Here is a 21,490-nt window from a genome sequence, read left to right as displayed (position 1 = left end):
CAGCCTATCTTGCATTGCAGTTTTTAGATAATGATTGTTTTGTGAGATACATAGCTCTTTTTTAAAGTGTACAATGAAATGCAGGAAGCAAATATGATTTCTGTTCCTTGCAAGCATACTGCTAGGTCTTAACTTATATTTTTTAATTGTTTTCAGACCTTGAAATGTTGTGTTTGTATATAGATTCAATTTTTAACACAAAAATGAATTGTATATTACTGTGATATTTAATTGTAATATTGTGCTTTAATGGTTTATCTTGCTGATTCGAAAACCGAATAAAACAAAATTTTGATTTGATTTGACTCACTGATTATAGACATGGGGTACCTCAGGGGTTTCGTTTGTGCACAACAGAGTCATATGATTGATCACCTGGGAGGGAGTAACATGTGATAAACGCCAGCCCAAGCTCGTAATTAGATTAGGCAACGTCGATTGAGAAGCAGAGAGGTGTGGAAGCACACTATGCGAAATTTGAGTAACATTAAGTAGCGCTGCAGAAATCAGTGGTTATAGAGTAACGTTCCTATTTTAAAGCATTTCCATGAATGTCACGGTAAGTGCGCCAGCATTACCTTTGTTTTGAGTGCTAAAAGAAGGCCTTATGAGTGACTACTGGGTTTAGAGTATGATGGAATCACGGAACTGTTGGATTCGGGAATAGTTATTATTGGGAATAACAGAGGGGAAGAATACGAGTTGTGGCCAATGTAATGCTGTTTTTTTTAAAAAGAGTAACAGTTCTTTCACAGGGTCATGCAGTTATTTTACTTAAGGGATTAATGGATGTTTACAGTTCATTTAGAACAATAGAACTAACATCATTGAATTGATGGTTGTGCATTTATTTGTTTGCATTTTAGATACCCCAGACGAAGCGTTTTATCCCGAAATGCATTGGGTGATTTTAAATAAAGCGTGAAGTGGATTTATTAATGTCTCCTGTGTCTTCGTGAACAACAAAGAACCAATATGAAAATGAGTAAAATGAATTGAAGAAAAATAAGGGAGAAAAAGGTTGAATAATAATGGATAAAATTATGGAATAATTGAAGAGTTTAACCGCATCGCTGCTAGAGCGATTCCCCTGCTGTGCTGGACAGCAATAAAAACGGGTGTGGTCATGATGAGTACAGCTCGTCATAAGCACAGGAGCACTGTACTGCATGATGAGCTGAGCTCGTCATGAGCATGGAAGGGGTTAATATGAATTGAATTTTAGGCCTTGTTTGAGACAGTCATGGCTGTGCATCTTAATGGGGATCAAAATGTGATGCGTAACTCAGGGCGGACCATAAGAAACTGAGGGCAGGGTGGAGGAGTCCAAATCTACACTGGCGTCGCTTCGCCCTATAATGTCAGTGACGCCACCCAGCTGCAGTTCCTTCAGCAAGTGGTGGACTACCTGAGAGCTTGCGTGGAGGACCAGGAGGTGCGCTCATGCCGAAACAACATGCGTATCATGGATCTCCCCGAACAAGAGGAGGGCCACAGTATGGAACGCTATCTGGAGGAATGGTTTTCTAAAGACATTCTTCATGGCAAGATCTCAAAGTTTTTCTTGATAGAGCAAACACACAGGGTGCCGGGGGCCCCCAACGTCCAGGTGCTTTCCCCAGACCAATAGTGGTGAGACTGTTTAGTTATCGTTACAGGAACCACAACCTTCAGGTCACTCGGGCCTGGGGCCCATGGCAAGTTGAAAACTCTACTGTCCATATATTCCCGGACTATACTTTATCAGCAGTTGTTCCTCATACCTGGAGGTTAAAAAAATGCCTGAGAGAACATGACATCCAGTATTCACTGCAATATCCGGCGCGCCTACGCATTCACTATAAGGATGGCGTAGTAGTCTGCAACACACCTGAGGAGGGGTAGGCCTGGATCGATCAGCAAGGCCTAGCTCACGTGCCACCCACAATACTGGCAGACTCTCATCAGGCCTGTAAATTGGTGGAATCCCGCGGGGGGTACTGCAGAGGAAGAATACACCAACCAACGAAATCCCAGCTGCCATAGGCCATCAAAACGGTAGCCCCACATCCTCCCAAATACTGGACTCTGACTCTGACACGCCAATGGATCAAACATTGCTCCTCACTGCCTCACAGCTTAAGGCTCTGTCAGGGGTAGATTGGCCTCACCTTGCAGACCGCAGACGCACTGGGCTGAACACTCCGGAAGAACTATACATCAGGAGCAAACAAGCACGTTGCCAGATCGAGTCATGGGAGGCGGCACACCGGCAATGACACCTGACCCTGCTGCGCCCCCTCCACTGAGTGATAAGTAGCTGAAATAGCACCTCAATTGTTTATATCTGTTTTCTGTTTTTTTCTGCTTCTTTGAATTGCATTTCAGTGCGAAAGGCCACTTGACCATTGGCAAACCAGCCTGGGGTGGGACGTTGGAGAATCCTCTTATTTGTGTTGATCTCTTTATTTGTCAGAGCAATGTGGGAAGTATGGGCTGATTGTATACTTTTGGCACTATGTATGGGGTAGGGCATGGGGGGAGTCAGGGTGAGACATGAAAGGGGCTGTGTACATGAGGACTGTCATATATCGGACCTGGAACGTGAGTGGACTGGCGGGATGTGTTAAGCGTCACAAAGTGTATCAATATTTGTGCAGCCACTGATTCACGTTTGCATTATTGCAGGAAACACACCTACCATACTTGCATCGCTCCCTTAGCAGTGGAGAAGTGCGATCCTGGCCACCACATATTCGGGATATCCCAGGGGTGCGCTCATTTGGGTGACACCAGGATCACACTACAGGTCACACACTCTAGAGTAGACGCACAGGGCTGTTATGTCACTATGGAGGGCCTACTAAATGGATCTCTACTGGCATTGGTGTCCCGCTATGCCCTGAATTCAGGCCAATCCACATTCCTGCAATGGCTCACGCCGTCCTTGCTCACGGATCCCACGGTGCCTATGTACTGGGGCAGAGACTTTAACGGGGTGCAAGACCTTCGTTTTGGCCATTCACGCCCCCCCATCCAAGGGCGCAGTCCAATAAACTGGCACATCACATGAAAGAGTGGGTATCTAACATGCAGGTACACGATGCATGGTGGAGCAAACATCCTCCGACACGCACCTACTCGCACTACTCTGCACTACATGGTCTATACACATGGATAGATGCTAAATACTGCTCAGACAACGCCCTGCACAACATACTACAGGCAGACTATTTGACACGTGTGTGCTCTCAGATCATAGCCCGCTACAGCTAAGTTTATTCTGGGGTGCGAGACGGCCTGAGATCTCGACCAGGTGACTACCGTGCGCCGCACTCGCTGACTCATCATATCAAGCCACCCTGCCACATCTGTAGGGGTGGAATGGGATGCCTTTAAGGCTGTCCTTTTGGGACATCCTATAAACAACAACATATGGTGCCCGAAAGATGCTGATGGATGCACTTAAGACTCATGAACTGGAAATAAGGAGATGCAAACAGCTCATACCTACTAACCTTCAGGTTGGCCCTTCTCTGGCCCAGGTCCACCTGGAGTACAAGGGCACACTTGACAACCTCTGTGCCCTGGACTATAAGACATACTTAGCACGCAGACATGAGAAGGGAGACAAAGTGCACAAGCTGCTTGCGTGGCTACTGAAGACCGACACATGCCAGCCCCCATTACTGCCATACACACCACTGCCGGGACTATTATAAACCCTCAGGAAGCAATTAATCAGTCCTTTTTGAATATTACACAATGCTAAATGCAGCCCCTGTTGTCCAAGACCCTGCCTCCATACAGAGCTTCCTTTCGGGGATTCAGCTCCCACAGATCACGCCAGCGCATTACAACTCTCCAGAAGACCCCATCACGGTAGATGAGATTGCGGAGGCAAATGGGCAGCTGGCAACTGGTAAGACACAGGGAACAGAGGGCTGGCCGTCAGAGTTTTACTCCACCTACTCTCAACAGCTAAGCCCTCGGTTGGCCCGTTTGTACACCGAGGCCTTTGAGAAGGGTAAGCTCCCGCTCACTCTGAGAGAGGCGACACTAGTGATCCTTCTAAAACCGGGCCGAGACCCTCTTCAAATGGCTTCATATCGCCCTTTGTCGATGTTGAACGTCGACCGCAAGACTGGTGAACAGGTTGGTCGCGGCTGTCCCTCTGCTGGTCAACGAGGACCAGAATGGTTTTATGACAAGGATACACCCTGGCCTGAATTTGTGTTGACTGTTTGCATTGATGGAATGGGTAGCATCCATAGACATTGAAAAAGCGTTTAATACACCGAGATTGCGTTATTTGTTGGCGGTGTTATCCGGGCTCGGCATCAGCCCCAACTTCCTACGATGGATACAGTTGCTGTATCAAAAACCACAGGCAAGGGTGAAGACGGGTCGCATTTTCTCCTCACTTTTTATGATAGCACGAGGACCCCTGTTGCTGATACACTTTGCATTGGCCATGGAGCCACTGACATATAGGCTACGACCGGTAATGGAGTAGGGCCTACATGTAGACTGCTGGTGGCACATAGTGTTGCTTTATGTGGACGACGCATTAATCTACCTGTGCGGGAGGACCGAGGTACTGCAGCTGATAATGGACCTACAGAACGAGCATGAACAGGTCTCTGGACTATGAGTCAATTGGTCTAAATTGGTGGCGTTCCCGATGACACCTATGTCACCAGCCCAGAGACAGGCTGCACCAAATACGCCACTGGAATGGGCGTTTGACACTTTCAAATACTTTGGGGTCCAGATCTACCACACAGGGACAGACACTATAGACGGCAACCTGGATTGTGCTATTACCTGAGCCCGATCGACTCTCCCGTTTTGGCTGGACCTCCCTTTGTCTCCCATGGGGTGGGTTGCCATCTGCAAGATGCTGGTCCTCCCGCGTCTCCTGTACTTCTTCTACACACTCCCTTACCGTCTGCTATGGAAACTCTTTAAGGATCTGGAATCCTTTTTAGTCTCCCTAATATGGAGGAATTGAAGTGCCAGGGTGACCCTCCATTAATTAAATCTACCACTGTTGGATGGCGGCCTAGGTGCCCAGAATTATGAGTGCTACTATGCCGCAGCAGTACTGCAATGGCCAATGAGAAGGCTGGCTAAGAGCAACCACACCGAACTGGTCACGGCTGCCATATCCTGGGACCATCCAATACTACTGGAGTGTTTGTCGGGCACTACCACTATCACCAAGAAACATCGAGTCAACAACCTAATGACGATGGCCATATGTAGCTGGTCCAGATACATGCTGTCCAAGGGTCTGCGCACTCCACATGTCCCTGGACCGTCACTAGAGGTACTGCCAGGCATGTTTGCTTGTCACGGTCACACGGAACATGGGCTCTGGAAGGAAAGGGGATTCAACATATGGGGGAACATGTATGTATACTCACAGATACAAACATTTTAGGACTTAGTGGACACCTATGAGGTACCACAGGGCTCATTCATGTTGCACGCACTTCTTACATGCCACTACCTAAAAACATGGGATAATGTTTGGACTGAATTCCCCACATTGCATCTTTTACAAACGCTGCTGACACATGGATGGGGCAGACACACCATAACGGCCATTTACACCTCTTTTAGGTTGGATGATATACCTGCACTGACAACATTACAAGCATACTGGGATACCGAGCTGGCCACCACCATTACTGATAAACAATGGGTGCAATGCATCAGCCACCAAAAAACTATTTCGACTAATGCCAGGTTGAAGTACACCCAATTCATTTACTTGCATCATACGTACCTCACACCTCATAGGCTGGCACGCATGTACCCAACAACTGTTGATATATGCCCAAGGTATCGCGACCAAGGGCCACATTCACACACATGGTATGGACCTGCACAAGTATTCAATCATACTGTACTGACATAGCCACTATACTCACTGAGGCAGCTGACATCCAGGTGGAGGCACAGCATACCCATTCCGTATTTGGTGTCACGAAATGCAGCGCTTCTCGTAAGGGCCTGAATACATTTCTGGATCAAGCCCTGGGCCTCCCCAAACATAAAATAGCCATGACATGGAAGGTGCAAATGGGCCCCAATATACACTCTGGCTGCTTGACCTTAGTAAGGCACTGGTGTCAGAAAACACAAATCAACTAGAGAATGCAGCGCAAGCGTCAACGCAAGCATCAGCACAAGCGTCAGCGTCCCGCTACCGAACCCCATTTAATGGCAAGACTACCTGACACTCCCTCCCTCCTAGCCCCGGACACTAGCGCTGGGCCGTTTGCTCTCTCAGCTTTTCTGGAACCGCACCCAGACACATTCCTGGCTGCTGGATACGCTAAGTCTCCCCCCCTTTCCCCCCTATCCTTCCCTAGCTCTCCCCTCCTCCCCCCATCCCCTGCTCTCTTCCCAACTAATTCGCCACGAGAAGGGCCAACACACCCATTTAGCTACACATGTGAAGCCCACTGATACGCTCCACATGTACACTTTGACCTGTCCCTACATGCAGAGATTGACCTTTAGTTCTTTTTTCTTGTTACTTCACTTTGTTATTTACATATGATTCAATGATTTAATGGATTTGTGTAATATTGATGGGCTTTCGTTCCTATAATTCATGTAAATGTACCCTGCCATGGAAATGTGAGGCGACTTAGTTAACAAAGTGTGCTTTCTTTTTCACTGTATTGGATTCTCCTGGCATCCCGCCAAAGCCATTCTAGTTATTTTCATTTTAATGCCAATGTTGGATTATGTCATCATGCAGATACTATTGAAATAATTTTGTCAAAAATCAATAAAAATAATTTACATAAAAAACTTGATCAGTGTAGTAAAGTTTGTTATTAAATAAGACTCCTAGGTTCTTAACACATCTGATGGGTGACAGAAGTGGACTGAGCTCAGTAGGCCACTAATCAGGAGTCCAGAATCAAGGCTGAGCACCAAACACAAGCACCTTAATTTTTGAAGAGTTCAATTTGAGACAGTTTTTCGCATTCAGTGTTCCACTGCTCTTATACAACCACAGAACCTTCCAGTCAATACCTTATTCTCTGATGCGAGCAAAACAACAATTTGGGTATCGTCAGCATATGATGTTGTTTGAAAACCAAAAGACCTATGGAGTTCTGCAAGAGGAGTGACATAGTTAATGAACAACAGTGGGCTGATAGATGACCCTTGGGGAATCCCGCAAGGTAGGGAGAAAGAAGGAGAAGAAACCATCCCCAATCTAACTGATTGCACCCGTCCATTGAGGAATGAATTCAATAGCTTCCAGGCAGTTTCAGGCACCCAAATCCCACTCAACCTCTCCATCAGCAACCCATGATTCACCGTATCAAAGGCAGCTGATAGGTCAAGCAGGATCAGAGTGTCCAGGCCGCCCTTATCAATAGACTGTCTGATCTCCTCCATAGCCTTGCTAAGCGTGGTTTCTATACGAATTGGGAGATGTTTGTTATTGATGTAATCTCCCAGTTGTATGTACAAAACCTTTCATAAAAACGTTTTACTGGCAAAGGGAGACAAGTAATAGGCTGGGAACTATTTGGATCATTGGGATTGTTAGGTGGTTTCACCATCAAAGGCAGCACTACAGCTATCTTCCAGGCAGAAGGAAATGATTCTGTAAAACTCAGAAGTTGAAAGATGGCTGCCAAGTTAGTACTAATGATTTCAGCTGCTACACTAGCTGCTGCAGGAGGGCAAACATCATCAGGCAAGCCTGATCTGGCAGCCTTAAGGACCTAATGACTTCATTAGAGGTAAGAGGGACAAAGGAGCTGACTCCAGTGCTCCGTTGGTTACCTCTGAGGAGGAGTTATCTGATCCTAGGTCTCCTGAGATAGACAAAAAGGTATTAAAAACATGTTCTACCTTAAGGCAAAAAGCGCTGGCCACTGAATTATAAAAAGCTTGACTGCAATCAGTAGGCTGGGTGGAATAGCCAAGGTAAGCTTTTTTACAATGGAGAATAGTTCCTTGGAGGAATTTGCTGCCCTCTATATTTTGTTGGTAAAAAAGAGTTTTGCCTTGCGTATAACGGCTTTGTACTTCGGCTGATGTTATATTTACCCTTGAGACCACTGCTTGCTTAGTGGCAATCTCTGTACCTTGATAGGAACTGTCATCATGGTGATTCCTGTCAAGGTACAGAAAGTCTCATGGATGCCCGCCATCGGTGTTTACAATTATCGATTACATTTTAAGAATGTTTTTTGTTTTTCAAGAACAAACTCCCAAAACGGGATTTTGTCATTGAAAAACAAAAATATTTTTTTTTCTTTCCCTCTCAGCATGAGAGACAGAAAAAAGCATCAGATTGCTCACCTTTATTAGGGCAGGTGGCCTAATGCCCTTCCTCTGGCAACCCCTACTCCTTCAGAAGAAGCTTTCCATTGACCTAGCCAGTGTGGGTTCATTGACAGAAAACCGACAATCATCTCTACCCTAAATAGGTCAGATGTACCATCATTTTAACAGACATGGCAATCCATTCCATTTGTGTGAAGTACCGTCTCTGCAAAGTTACAATTATCCACTAACTCTATTGCTTTTACAGTGTCTATTACTATTAGAAACCAGACTGGTTTAAATGCCATCCACCACAGGGGACTGGGAAATTGTAAACCATCACTGACAGCAATCAACCAGTGCAATATGGTATATATAGTTAGGACCTACCTAGTTACCATAGGAAATGGCGAACATTCTATTGGGAATAACTTTGGCGCCGATTGAGGGATCTGCCTGTACTTTTCCTCAAACTTGCCTCGCTGCGCTCCGCTCCTTCCCTGAAAGTTTCGGGGGGATTCGTCAAGTGGGGGCCGAGATAAAAGGGGGGTCCCAAAACATATTTTCCCCATGTTAATTTGCATAGGGACATTCTGACAAGGCTACAGGTCGAACGGCTGAACGGAATTGCACAAAACTTGGCAAAATGGTAGAGCCTAGTATAGAGCAGTGCCTTTTGTATGTTTGGTGTAAATCCGTCCAGTAGTTTTTGAGAAAATTGAATGTGAAATTGAGTTATATGTAATTTTGCATTGGACGTTTAGACACAGCTACAGCCCGAACGGCTGAATGGAATTACTGCAAACTTGGTAAAATTGTAAAGACTGATATGCAATAATTTATTTTGTATATTAGGTAAAAATCCCTCCAGTAATTATTGAGAAAATCGACTTTTTTCAAATTATATATCTATAGGCGGGACACGGTGCACGCCCGTGCGCGCACCGTCCTTGCACCGTCCTTGCACGTGCGCGGACCTTAGCGTGCGCGCGCGGAATTCTGATTGGCTGTTGGACGTCTGTCAACATTCCAAAACAGAAATTGTTGGCAGCCATCTTGTGCCTCGGTAGACTGAGGCACAGGAAAGAAGAAAAACAAACATGTAGAACGCAAAAAGGGGGCCGGGTAGAAGCACCTGACCCCCTAGGCCTGCTCAGGGGGTCCCACAAGGCCCCCCCAGGCCCAAAAACTAAATATTTTGTTTTCGGAAAATCGCAGGGGTACAGAGTACAGTAAGCTTACAGTAAGCTTACCGTAAGCTTACTGTACTCTGTACGGTGCGCGTACCCTCGCGATTTTTTAGAAAAAAAATGGAATTTTTTGGCCTGGGGGGGCCTTGTGGGGCCCCCTGAGCAGGCCTAGGGGGTCAGGGTGCTTCTACCCCGACCCCTTTGCATGTTTTGCACCTTTGTTTCACTGCTTTCTTGTGTCTTGGTTCTACTGATTTGTGAAGGTAAGAGGATTGGCCCAAAGAAGAGAGGCTAGGTAGGGCCTATAGACAAAACAATTAGACATATACCTACACCTCCAATTATTTAAATATGTAACTAATACAAGGAATAAACGAAAATTAATACATTTATCTTGGCCATCAATGTTGCCAAATTCAATTTTAATTACTCTTTATGTTAAATGGTTCAACTGAAAAAAAAACATAATCTACTCAACAGACAGCATCATTATAAACAATCTGATTATAGCTATATCCACTACTGCATAATACACAAATGAAATAATGTACAAATATAATCACAATAAATCAGTGCAATAAAAAAGACAGTCAATGAAACAAACAACAATAGTGATATATACACATTAATGAATGACAAAACAGATGTGATCAGTTATTTTTAAATCATAATTTTCACATTTAAACGACACATAATGATCCCCACATTTAAGGAGATGAATATTTACAAAATTCTGATTGTCCAAAGGATCAAACAACGCTTTTATATGGTGGCCGACGCGTTTCAAGTACCGGTTTTAATAATTGCCGGACTCTCATCAGGGCAGGATAAATCTTTGTGTAAGGGCCAACTGTTTGTGATAAAAAGAAACAATTGCAAAAAATGAGTTGTGCTTCCCACTAACTCAACATATCAAAAGCACGTCATTATTTGTAACAGGGACAACCTACCTGGCGGTTGCCCAGCATGGAGTTACTTCAACTATTGAGTTAATTCACACAGTGTACGCCACTCTACAACATAATATATGAAACTTAGTGGCTTTTTAGAAACAGTGCGTCACATTATTAGTGCATTTTAAGATGTTAAAGCTACCTTGTAGGTTTCCTTGTGGAGCACAGTATTAAGCGACTTCACAATTAGTTTGTCGGGTGACGGTACTGGGTTTACCGCGATCTAAAAAAACGGGGAGGGTTTGTCAGAACGAGTAAAACATTCAACCCCTCATGGCCACGCTGTGAAAGGAAGCACGCGTGTTGTAATTACTTCTTATTTACACACAACTGGGGTCAAGAAGGCTTTGTTTTCAACTTCGGACACTGTAAAAGAGGGGACATTATTTTTGTAAGGTCAGAGCGAATAAGCGGACTCGCATCTTTGCAAAAAGCGTGTCAATTACGGGCCCAGAGTAGGCAGAACGCTCACCTTTTCAGAAGAAGCTACGCGTTCGTTTACAAAATCCACTCGTACCGCATAAGAGGGAGAGCTTGCACACCTTCTCCTTCCTGCTTTAGCGGATGCATTAACCACGTGATCGGACTTAAGGGGGCGGAGCCTAGTTGCCGCTTGGAGCCAGGCATTATGGAACCTACAAGGTAGCTTTAACATCTTAAAGTGCGCTAATAATGTGACGCACTGTTTCTAAAAAGCCACTAAGTTTCATATATTATGTTGTAGAGTGGCGTACACTGCGTGAATTAACTCAATAGTTGAAGTAACTCCATGCTGGGCAACCGCCAGGTAGGTTGTCCCTGTTACAAATAATGACGTGCTTTTGATATGTTGAGTTAGTGGGAAGCACAACTCATTTTTTGCACTTGTTTCTTTTTATCACAAACAGTTGGCCCTTACACAAAGATTTATCCTGCCCTGATGAGAGTCCGGCAATTATTAAAACCGGTACTTGAAACGCGTCGGCCACCATATAAAAGCGTTGTTTGATCCTTTGGACAATCAGAATTTTGTAAATATTCATCTCCTTAAATGTGGGGATCATTATGTGTCGTTTAAATGTGAAAATTATGATTTAAAAATAACTGATCACAACTGTTTTGTCATTCATTCATGTGTATATCACTATTGTTGTTTGTTTCATTGACTGTCTTTTTTATTGCACTGATTTATTGTGATTATATTTGTACATTATTTCATTTGTGTATTATGCATTAGTGGATATAGCTATAATCAGATTGTTTATAATGATGCTGTCTGTTGAGTAGATTGTGTGTTTTTGTTTCTGTTGAACCATTTAACATAAAGAGTAATTAAAATTGAATTTGGCAACATTGATGGCCAAGATAAACGTATTAATTTTTGTTTATTCCTTGTATTAGTTACATATTTAAATAATTGGAGGTGTAGGTATATATCTAATTGTTTTGGTTCTACTGAGGCACAAGATGGCTGCCAACACTTCCTGGTTTGGAGTGTTGACAGACAGTGGCAGCCAATCAGCATGCATTTCACAGGAAAGCAGCATGCTCATTGGCTGTCAACACTTCTAACCAGGAAGTGTTGGCATTCATCTTGTGCTAGTTAGACCGAGACACAAAAGAAGCAGAGCTCACAGCCCATACAGCTCTCACAGCCCACACAGCTCTCACAGCCCACACAGCTCTCACAGCCCACACAGCTCTCACAGCCAACACAGCTTTCACAGCCCACACAGCTCTCACAGCCCTCACAGCCCTCACAGCCCACACAGCCCTCACAGCCCTCACAGCCCACACAGCTCTCACAGCCCACACAGCTCTCACAGCTCACACAGCCCACACAGCTCTCACAGCCCACACAGCTCTCACAGCTCTCACAGCCCACACAGCCCACACTCTCACAGCCCACACAGCTCTCACAGCCCACACAGCTCTCACAGCCCACACAACTCTCAAGGCCCACACAGCCCTCACAGCTCACACAGCCCGCACAGCTCGCACAGCCCACACAGCTCTCACAGCCCACACAGCCCTAACAGCCCTCACAGTCCACACAGGTCACATCCCACACAGCTCTCACAGCTCACACAGCCCACACAGCTCTCACAGCCCACACAGCTCTCACAGCTCTCACAGCCCACACAGCCCACACTCTCACAGCCCACACAGCTCTCACAGCCCACACAGCTCTCACAGCCCACACAACTCTCAAGGCCCACACAGCCCTCACAGCTCACACAGCCCTCACAGCCCGCACAGCTCGCACAGCCCACACAGCTCTCACAGCCCACACAGCCCTAACAGCCCTCACAGTCCACACTGGTCACATCCCACACAGCTCTCACTGCTCTCACAGCCCATACAGCTCTCACAGCCCACACAGCTCTCACAGCCCACGCAGCTCTCACAGCCCACACAGCTCTCACAGGCCTCACAGCCCTCACAGCCCACACTCTCACAGCCCACACAGCTCTCACAGCTCTCACAGCTCTCACAGCCCTCACAGCCCACACAGCTCACACCCCACACAGCTCTCACAGCTCTCACAGCCCATACATATCTCACAGCCCACACAGCTCTCACAGCCCACACACCTCTCACAGCCCACACAGCTCTCACAGCCCTCACAGCCCACACAGCTCTCACAGCCCACACAGCTCTCACAGCCCACACAGCCCACACAGCTCTCACAGCCCACACAGCTCTCACAGCCCACACAGCTCTCACAGCTCTCACAGCCCACACAGCTCTCACAGCCCACACAGCTCTCACAGCCCACACAGCTCTCACAGCCCACACAGCTCTCACAGCTCACACAGCTCTCAGAGCCCACACAGCTCTCACAGCCCACACAGCTCTCACAGGCCTCACAGCCCTCACAGCCCACACAGCCGTCACAGCCCTCACAGCCCACACAGCTCTCTCAGCCCACACAGCTCTCACAGCTCTCACAGCCCACACACCTCTCACAGCCCACACAGCTCTCACAGCTCACACAGCCCTCACAGCTCTCACAGCTCACACAGCCCTCATAGCCCACACAGCTCACATCCCACACATCTCTCACAGCTCTCACAGCCCATACAGCTCTCACAGCCCACACAGCTCTCACAGCCCACACAGCTCTCACAGCCCACACAGCTCTCACAGGCCTCACAGCCCTCACTGCCCTCACAGCCCAAACAGCCCTCACAGCCCTCACAGACCACACAGCTCTCATAGCCCACACAGCTCTCACAGCTCACACAGCCCACACAGCTCTCACAGCCCACACAGCTCTCACAGCCCACACAGCTCTCACAGCTCTCACAGCCCACACTGCTCACACTCTCACAGCCCACACAGCTCTCACAGCCCACACAGCTCTCACAGCCCACACAGCTCTCACAGCTCACACAGCTCTCACAGCCCACACAGCCCACACAGCTTTGGCAAAGATAATACCAGCAGCGAACAAGCACTGGCAAAGGCAATACCGGCAGCAAAGAAACACTGGCAAAGACAATAACGGCAGCAAAGAAACACTGGCAAAGACAATAACGGCAGCAAAGAAACACAGGCAAAGGCAATACCAGCAGCGAACAAACACTGGCAAAGATAATACAATCAGGGGGGCAGGGGCACGAAAAACGGCACAATCAGGGGACAGAAGGCCCGACAAACTGCACAATCAGGGGGCAGAGGGCAAGAAAAAACTGCACAATTAGTGTGCAGAAGGCAACAAATACGGCACAATCAGGGAGCAGAAGGCAAGAAATATGGCACAATCAGGGTGCAGAAGGCAAGAAATACGGCACAATCAGGGGGCGGAAGCCAAGAAATATGGCACAATCAGGGGGGCAGACGCAAGAAATACGGCACAATCAGGGGGGCAGAAGGCAAGAAATACGGCACAATCAGAGAGCATCTTGCTCCGGTCCAAAAATCGGATCCCTAGGGCTGCTCAGGTTGTCCCACAAGGATATTAACATATTTAAACGTTATCCGCTAATAGAATTAGCATTTTAAAAACCTTGCAAATTCACTGAAAAATCCATAGGTTTCAGGCCTTATATAGTTAGGAATTAGCATTTAAAAAACCTTTGAAATTCAGTGAAAAAACCATAGGTTTCAGGCCTTATATAGTTAGGTATTAGCATTTAAAAAACCTTTCAAATTCACTGAAAAAACCATAGGTTTCAGGCCTTACATAGTTAGGAATTAGCATTTAAAAAAACATTTGAAATTCAGTGAAAAAACCATAGGTTTCAGGCCTTATATAGTTAGGTATTAGCATTTAAAAAACCTTTCAAATTCACTGAAAAAACCATAGGTGTCAGGCCTTACATAGTTAGGAATTAGCATTTAAAAAACCTTTGAAATTCACTGAAAAAACTATAGGTTTCAGTCCTTATATAATTAGGAATTAGCATTAAAAAAACCTTGCAAATTCACTGAAAAAACCATAGGTTTCAGGTCATATATAGTTAGGAATTAGCATTTAAAAAACCATTGAAATTGCTCCTATATAGTTAGTTGTACTAACTATATTTCGCGCAACCGCAATCCACTGCTGATGATGTCACATATTACATCATTCATGACATAGTCAGTGACATCACTGATGACATCACTGATGACATCCCTGATGACATCATCCAGTGACTGTGTGTTTCTGTAAAGTTTAAATATGTTTTATATATTGAAGAATGAGTGGATGTATAAGTGTCTGGATGAAAGATTTAGTAGGTACATGACTGAATGTATGAGTGGGTGATTAAATGTGTCTTACTGAATGCATGGGTTAGTGCCTAAACTGTCTGAATGTGTGCATCAGTATGTCTGTTGTTGTGTAAGCAACTGCATGTGTTGATCAGTAGCTATATGAGTGGCTATATGTGTTATTGATTGTTTGCCCAAGTATTTGTATGGGAGACTGAGTGTGTGTGTGGGTAGCTGGCATATATAAATGACTATACATAAGAGCCACTGATTGTGCGAGTGGCTGTATGGATCATTGTGTACTTGTATCAGTAATTGTATAACAAAGTAAGTATGTGTTAGTATATGTTTGAATAAGTAAGGTTTGTGTGTATAACTGTATAGTTAAGGAAATGAAAGTGTGATTGATTCTTTGCATGACTGACTAGATGTGTGAGTAACTCCATGGATGAGTGGCAGAGTGTGAGTGTCTGTATAGGTGTTTGAGTGCAGATGATAGTGTTGTATTGATGAGTTACTGTATGTATGAGTGATTCTATGGGTAAATGATTGGATGTGTGTATAGACCTAGCAATCAGTGTGTGCGTATGTAGTAACTGGTATTGGTGTGTCAATGGTTTCAAGAATGGTAGTCTGTGTTTAACACTGGGTGTATCAAAGGTTATATTAGAGTGTGAAGAAGTGCATCGTATTATCACATGAATGATATCATCAGTTATGTGATCAGTTATGTCAATTGAGATGTCATCAGTGATGTAATTTGAGATGTCATCAGTGATGTCATCAGTGATGTCACTGACCATGTCATGAATGATGTAATATGTGACATCATCAGCAGTGGATTGCGGGTGCGCGAAATATAGTTAGTACAACTAACTATATAGGAACAATTTCAATGGTTTTTTAAATGCTAATTCCTAACTATATATGACCTGAAACCTATGGTTTTTTCAGTGAATATATATATATATATATATATATATATATTTATTCATTTTTCACAGAGAAAAACAAACAGTTGACGATATGTGAAGAGAACATATAGCAATTATTCCATAAATCTTACCGAGGCGTGGGCCAGAGAACGATGCCAGCGAATTAGCCAGAGTTTTTCCCTTTTATTGTTCACAGCATTATTGAAACCTAACAGTTTAATTTGTAGCTCAAGCCTGATCCGCCCTCCATAGCAAAGTATATCCCACATTTCCGCCCTCTCCTTCTTCCCAAGCTTCCTTCCAGAGACCCCGGATCTTCTCAAATTGTGTGGGCAACTTCTCCCCTGTTTTACTATGTAGTTTTTAATTTATGCATTTTTCCTGGAGAGAAAACCTGAAGAAGGTGTCACATCCACACAAGCACCGAAACGCTGCGTCGACTTTTTGTTTTTTCTACGATTAAATTGTATATTGTGTTGTTCATGTACTGCTCACAGGGCTATGCCTTGTGTTTTTTAATGATAAATATTTGATGTTTTTAATAATGAATCATTTTTCTAGTGTATTGTGTATTACAGTGCTCCCCTGACGTTCTGTGTATTTTTTTCATCATAAGGCATTATTTATTGTTTAGTATTGGGATCTGTGTGATCAGTTAATTTGGTCTGTGTTTTACCTATATTCAGGTAATTGTTACTTACTGCCTCCTATATGTCTACTATAGCAGACGGTAATGCCACATTAGTGATACTTCAGATCTTGTAATAGGGACCTGTTTAATTATTCAATTTCTCCCCTGGTACATCAGTTTCTCTGCCCCATACACCAATGCCTGTTTCCCTCCGGCCCCCTTATAGTAGGCAGGGATGGTGTCCCCCAGTACTTCAGCAGAAGTCTACATGCCACCATCAAGGCCAGGTTGCAAATAAAAGGGCATAGCGGTTCAGGGTATTTTTACCCCAGATGACTAGTGAGACCAATTTGGGTGTGGGCCTCACATCATAGTCCAGGACGTCTGATATTCTATTGCCCACCCATTTCCAGTAGGTACCAATTTTAGGACATTTTCACAATGTTTGCATCAGGGTGCCCTTCATCTGACATCCCCACAGGCATTGTTCATCTGTTGCCTGACCCATGCGGAACAGGCAAGTCTGTGTGTAGTATGCCCTGTGGAAGCTTTGAATTGGATCAAACAGAATTGCACCCTAAATGCAACCTCTCATGGATAACCACACTCTTCAAATCTTCCTAGATCCCTCTCCAGTCCCTCTTTCAAAGGTTCAAGTGATGAAAGCCTTCAACTGAAGTGCGTAGAGTAGACGGCAGGCACCATATGCTCTGTTTGGGGAGCTTGCAGCAGCCTGTATTCCAGTGACAACTCCTCTTCTACCCCCCGGGGATGGCTGATGGTATCTCAGTAATTGACTCCCTGACAGTTTGATATGCGGCTTACAAATCAGCAAACAAATATCATTGTACCTTCTGTCCTAAAGTCACCCAGTTTGTAGGTCTCCAAAAGGTCCAATTTCTATGTCCCTCTATCTCGTGCAGACCACAAAGAAATTCCAAGTCCCAAAGGGGGTTCTCCATTGTTAATCTGCCTTACCACCCCAGTGTGCAAGTTGCCCTCTTCCATATGTTGACCATCGTGTCCATGGGAAAGAGGAGGGGGATAGCCCTCCCCATCATAGTGTTAGCGGAGGTATCCCTCTGAGGCCATGGCAGTACAGCCTGCTCTCCAAAAGGATTCCTGTTGGGATAAAAAGGCACAATCTTCAACGATCAACAGTTGTGAGGCCAAATAATATAGCTGGAGATTCGGGAGTGCAATGCCCGTCTTTGTCTGCCGTCTTGTGAGAAGCAAGAGGGTAATTCTTGGTATCCAACCATCTCACAGCAGCACTGTCGTGACACTGTCCACCCTGTCTGGGAAGGGGGTATTTTGAAGAATGTATAAGCATTTTAGTAAATAAATAATTTTATAGAGGGCTGCTCTGCCCAGGAGTGATAATGGAAGTTTTCACCATCTCTAAGCGTCACTGCGATAGGCATCAAGGATTTTCACCAGACTTTCCTAAAGATAGAAGTCCAAAGTCTGGTGTTACAAAAATACCCAAGTGTGGGAAACCCAGGGATGACCAGCAGAAATGACAATTCCGAGCCCAGTGTGGATCTCCCATTCCCACAGGGAAGGCCACCAGCTTGTGTCAGATAATAATGAAAAAAAAGTGTAGGATTCAAACATCTCCTGGATGTACAGAATTCTCAGCACAGAATGTGGGGGGGTTGCAAAATAAAGAATGATATCATCAGCATATAGTGAGACAACATCCTCCATCCCAGAGTACCATTGGAGGCCCTGGATTTTTTGTGTCTATTCAGATCCATGACGCCTTGGGCTTCAAGAGGGATTGCAAAAAGTAGGAGTGAGAGAGGGTAGCTCATTTGGGTGCCCCTGGACACATCCAAGCATCCTAAGAGGGCCACGTTGACCTGGACTCTTGCCACAGGATAGAAAGTATGGCCCAAAGCCTTTCTAGCGGAGTACTGCCATCATATATGGACACTCCAGGGAGTCAAAGACCTTCTCTGAGTTTAAGACTAGGAGGACTCCTGAACTCCCTTATTGCATGCCAAGCAGCCCACCAACCTCAAATTATGCCTCGTTGCCCAGTATGGCATGAATCTGGATTGGTCGGAGGCAACAAGTGAATCAGCCACCTGCATGAGAGGTTTGCTGGAATCTTGGGCAGGATTTTCGTTTCAGTGTTAATCAATCAGATCAGCCTACAGGAGACCAATCTTCTGTGGGTTTTCCATCCTTGTGGATCAGGATAATCATGGTTTCATGAAGGTTATCCCTCTGAGTGCCCATCTCTCTGGCCATCTTAAACATGGGGAGTATTGGCTTTGCCACTTTGGATGTGACACTTCAAAATAATTCTATGGGACAGCTGTTAGGGCGGGGTTTTTACCATATTTCAATTGGTAGATAGCTGCAGTCACCTCACCCTCAGTGATCTCTCCATTCGGTGTCTCAACCTGGTCAGAGTCAAGATGAGGGTCTGAAAGGTCTGGAACAAAGGCTTCCCAATCTCCCTGATCAAGTGTGATCCGCACTTGGTAGAGCTTCTCTAGATATATTGCAAAAGCCCAAGCGATGTCCTGGGGGGTCTCTTTCAACCCTGTCTCCTCCTTTTTGATCCCTCGGAGTCATATCTGCCCCTCTTCCTTCTGAACCAACCATGCGAGGAGTTTTCCAGCCTTATTGCCCACCTAGTATAACCTGCCCTGAATGACTCAGATTTGACCTCTTGCTTCCTGACACACCAGAGCCATATAGAACCCCCTTGCTTCTTGGACCCTCTGGGCCTGGTCTCTAGAAGGTGTAGCCACATATTAGGCTTCCTGTTGCAGCAATTTCTCCTTGAGGTTCCGACACGCCTTCTCTCTATCCCTTCTCATGCCAATCCTCTGATATTTCAATATTTTCACTGAGTGATGAGTGCACTAATGATATTTGCTTCAACTGAAAATACATTTTGCAATAGTCAGTGGGTGCAAATACTGGTCTACAACTGGGGAATCACTAATTGAATGTATGTTATCTGTCACAAGTGCTTTTTATTTTCACAGACTAACCATAACTCCCATTCTTTTCCATTCACCAGCTCACCTCATTGACCATTATCAAACACCTGCAAATGATTGGCCAATTTATATACACAAAGGGGGTGGTGATGGACAGAGTATCTGATTTTAATCAGAACACTCCTACCCAGTCAAAAGATCAGGGCTTGATCCATCGCCGTTTTTTAGCTCACTGCACCATCCCAGTTCAGAACCTGGCTATATGCAAAGTAGTCTGTCCCTGGCCCAGTGCATCATGGGAACAGGGCAGACCAAACTACCAAGCCAATTCTTCACTGGAAAGGAAACAAGCTTCCGGGGACCGGTTTCTGGCATTACAGCCGTCTTCGGCCCGGCTTGCTTGAATCCTGATGGTGCAATGAGCAAGGGACTCATGTCTGAGCATACCCTTCCACACTCATGGTGGCCAAAATAATTACAAAAAGGGGGTGGTGATGGACAGAGTATCTGAGTTAATCAGAAAACTCCTACCCAGTCAACAGATCAGGGCTTGATCCATCACCGTTTTTTAGCTCACTGCACCATCCCAGTTCAGAACCTGGCTATATGCAAATTAGTCTGTCCCTGGCCCAGTGCATCATGGGAACAGGGCAGACCAAACTACCAAGCCAATTCTTCACTGGAAAGGAAACAAGCTTCCGGGGACCGGTTTCTGGCATTACAGCCGTCTTCGGCCCGGCTTGCTTGAATCCTGATGGTGCAATGAGCAAGGGACTCATGTCTGAGCATACCCTTCCACACTCATGGTGGCCAAAATAATTACAAAAAGGGGGTGGTGATGGACAGAGTATCTGAGTTAATCAGAACACTCCTACCCAGTCAACAGATCAGGGCTTGATCCATCACCGTTTTTTAGCTCACTGCACCATCCCAGTTCAGAACCTGGCTATATGCAAATTAGTCTGTCCCTGGCCCAGAGCGTCATGGGAACAGGGGAGACCAAACTACCAAGCCAATTCTTCACTGGAAAGGAAACAAGCTTCCGGGGACCGGTTTCTGGCATTACAGCCGTCTTCGGCCCGGCTTGCTTGAATTCTGATGGTGCAATGAGCAAGGGACTTCAGAAAAGCCAAAAAAAGTACAAAATGTTCAAAAAAACATTAAAAAAATGTAAAACAACAAAAAGAAGAAAAAAACAGTTCTTTTTAGAACTACCTCTAATTTATAAAAATAAACATATATTTTTAAAGAATCTCTGTCAAATTTTTTTCCTCAGGGTACGCGCACCGGGGCGCGCACCCAAAAAAAAGAAAAAAAAAATTAATGAAGGAGTTAGCATGAGGGAATAACACAAAGAGAGTAATGTTAAGAGAAAGAGAGCTAGAGGGAGAAACACAGAGGGATTGTTTATTACATAGTAAAAAACAGAGAAGGTGTAATAGGGTGAAAGTGAGAAAAGTCAAATGAATAAGGGAGCGAAAGAAGGGAAGAGAGAGGAAGAAGACTAAAGTAGAAATAGTGGGAGAATGTGAGTGGGTGTTGAAAGAAAAAGAAAGGACAGTAAAAAACTGGGGAATGAAGGGTAGTGACGGAACCGGGATAAATGAAAAACGGTGAGGGAGGGTGAGAAAAGAGCAGTGAGTGTAAGAAAAGAGGGATGAAAGAGGGTGAAAAATTGAATTAGGATAAGACATGGGGAGTGACAAAGATAAAGGGCAGAGAGAGTAAAGGAAACAATGCCTGAATGGGTGTGAGTGAAACAGCAAAGAAAGGTAAGTAATGCAGTGTGTGTGACTTATAGGGAGTCAGTGAGTGTAGGTCGGGGTGTGGGTGTGTAAGGTGTGTCTGT

The sequence above is a fragment of the Lissotriton helveticus genome, chromosome 6 (assembly GCF_964261635.1).
Source record: "Lissotriton helveticus chromosome 6, aLisHel1.1, whole genome shotgun sequence".
NCBI classification, from domain to species: domain Eukaryota; kingdom Metazoa; phylum Chordata; class Amphibia; order Caudata; family Salamandridae; genus Lissotriton; species Lissotriton helveticus.
The sequence above is the reverse complement of the archived record's forward strand: the minus strand, read 5'-3'. Positions refer to the sequence as shown.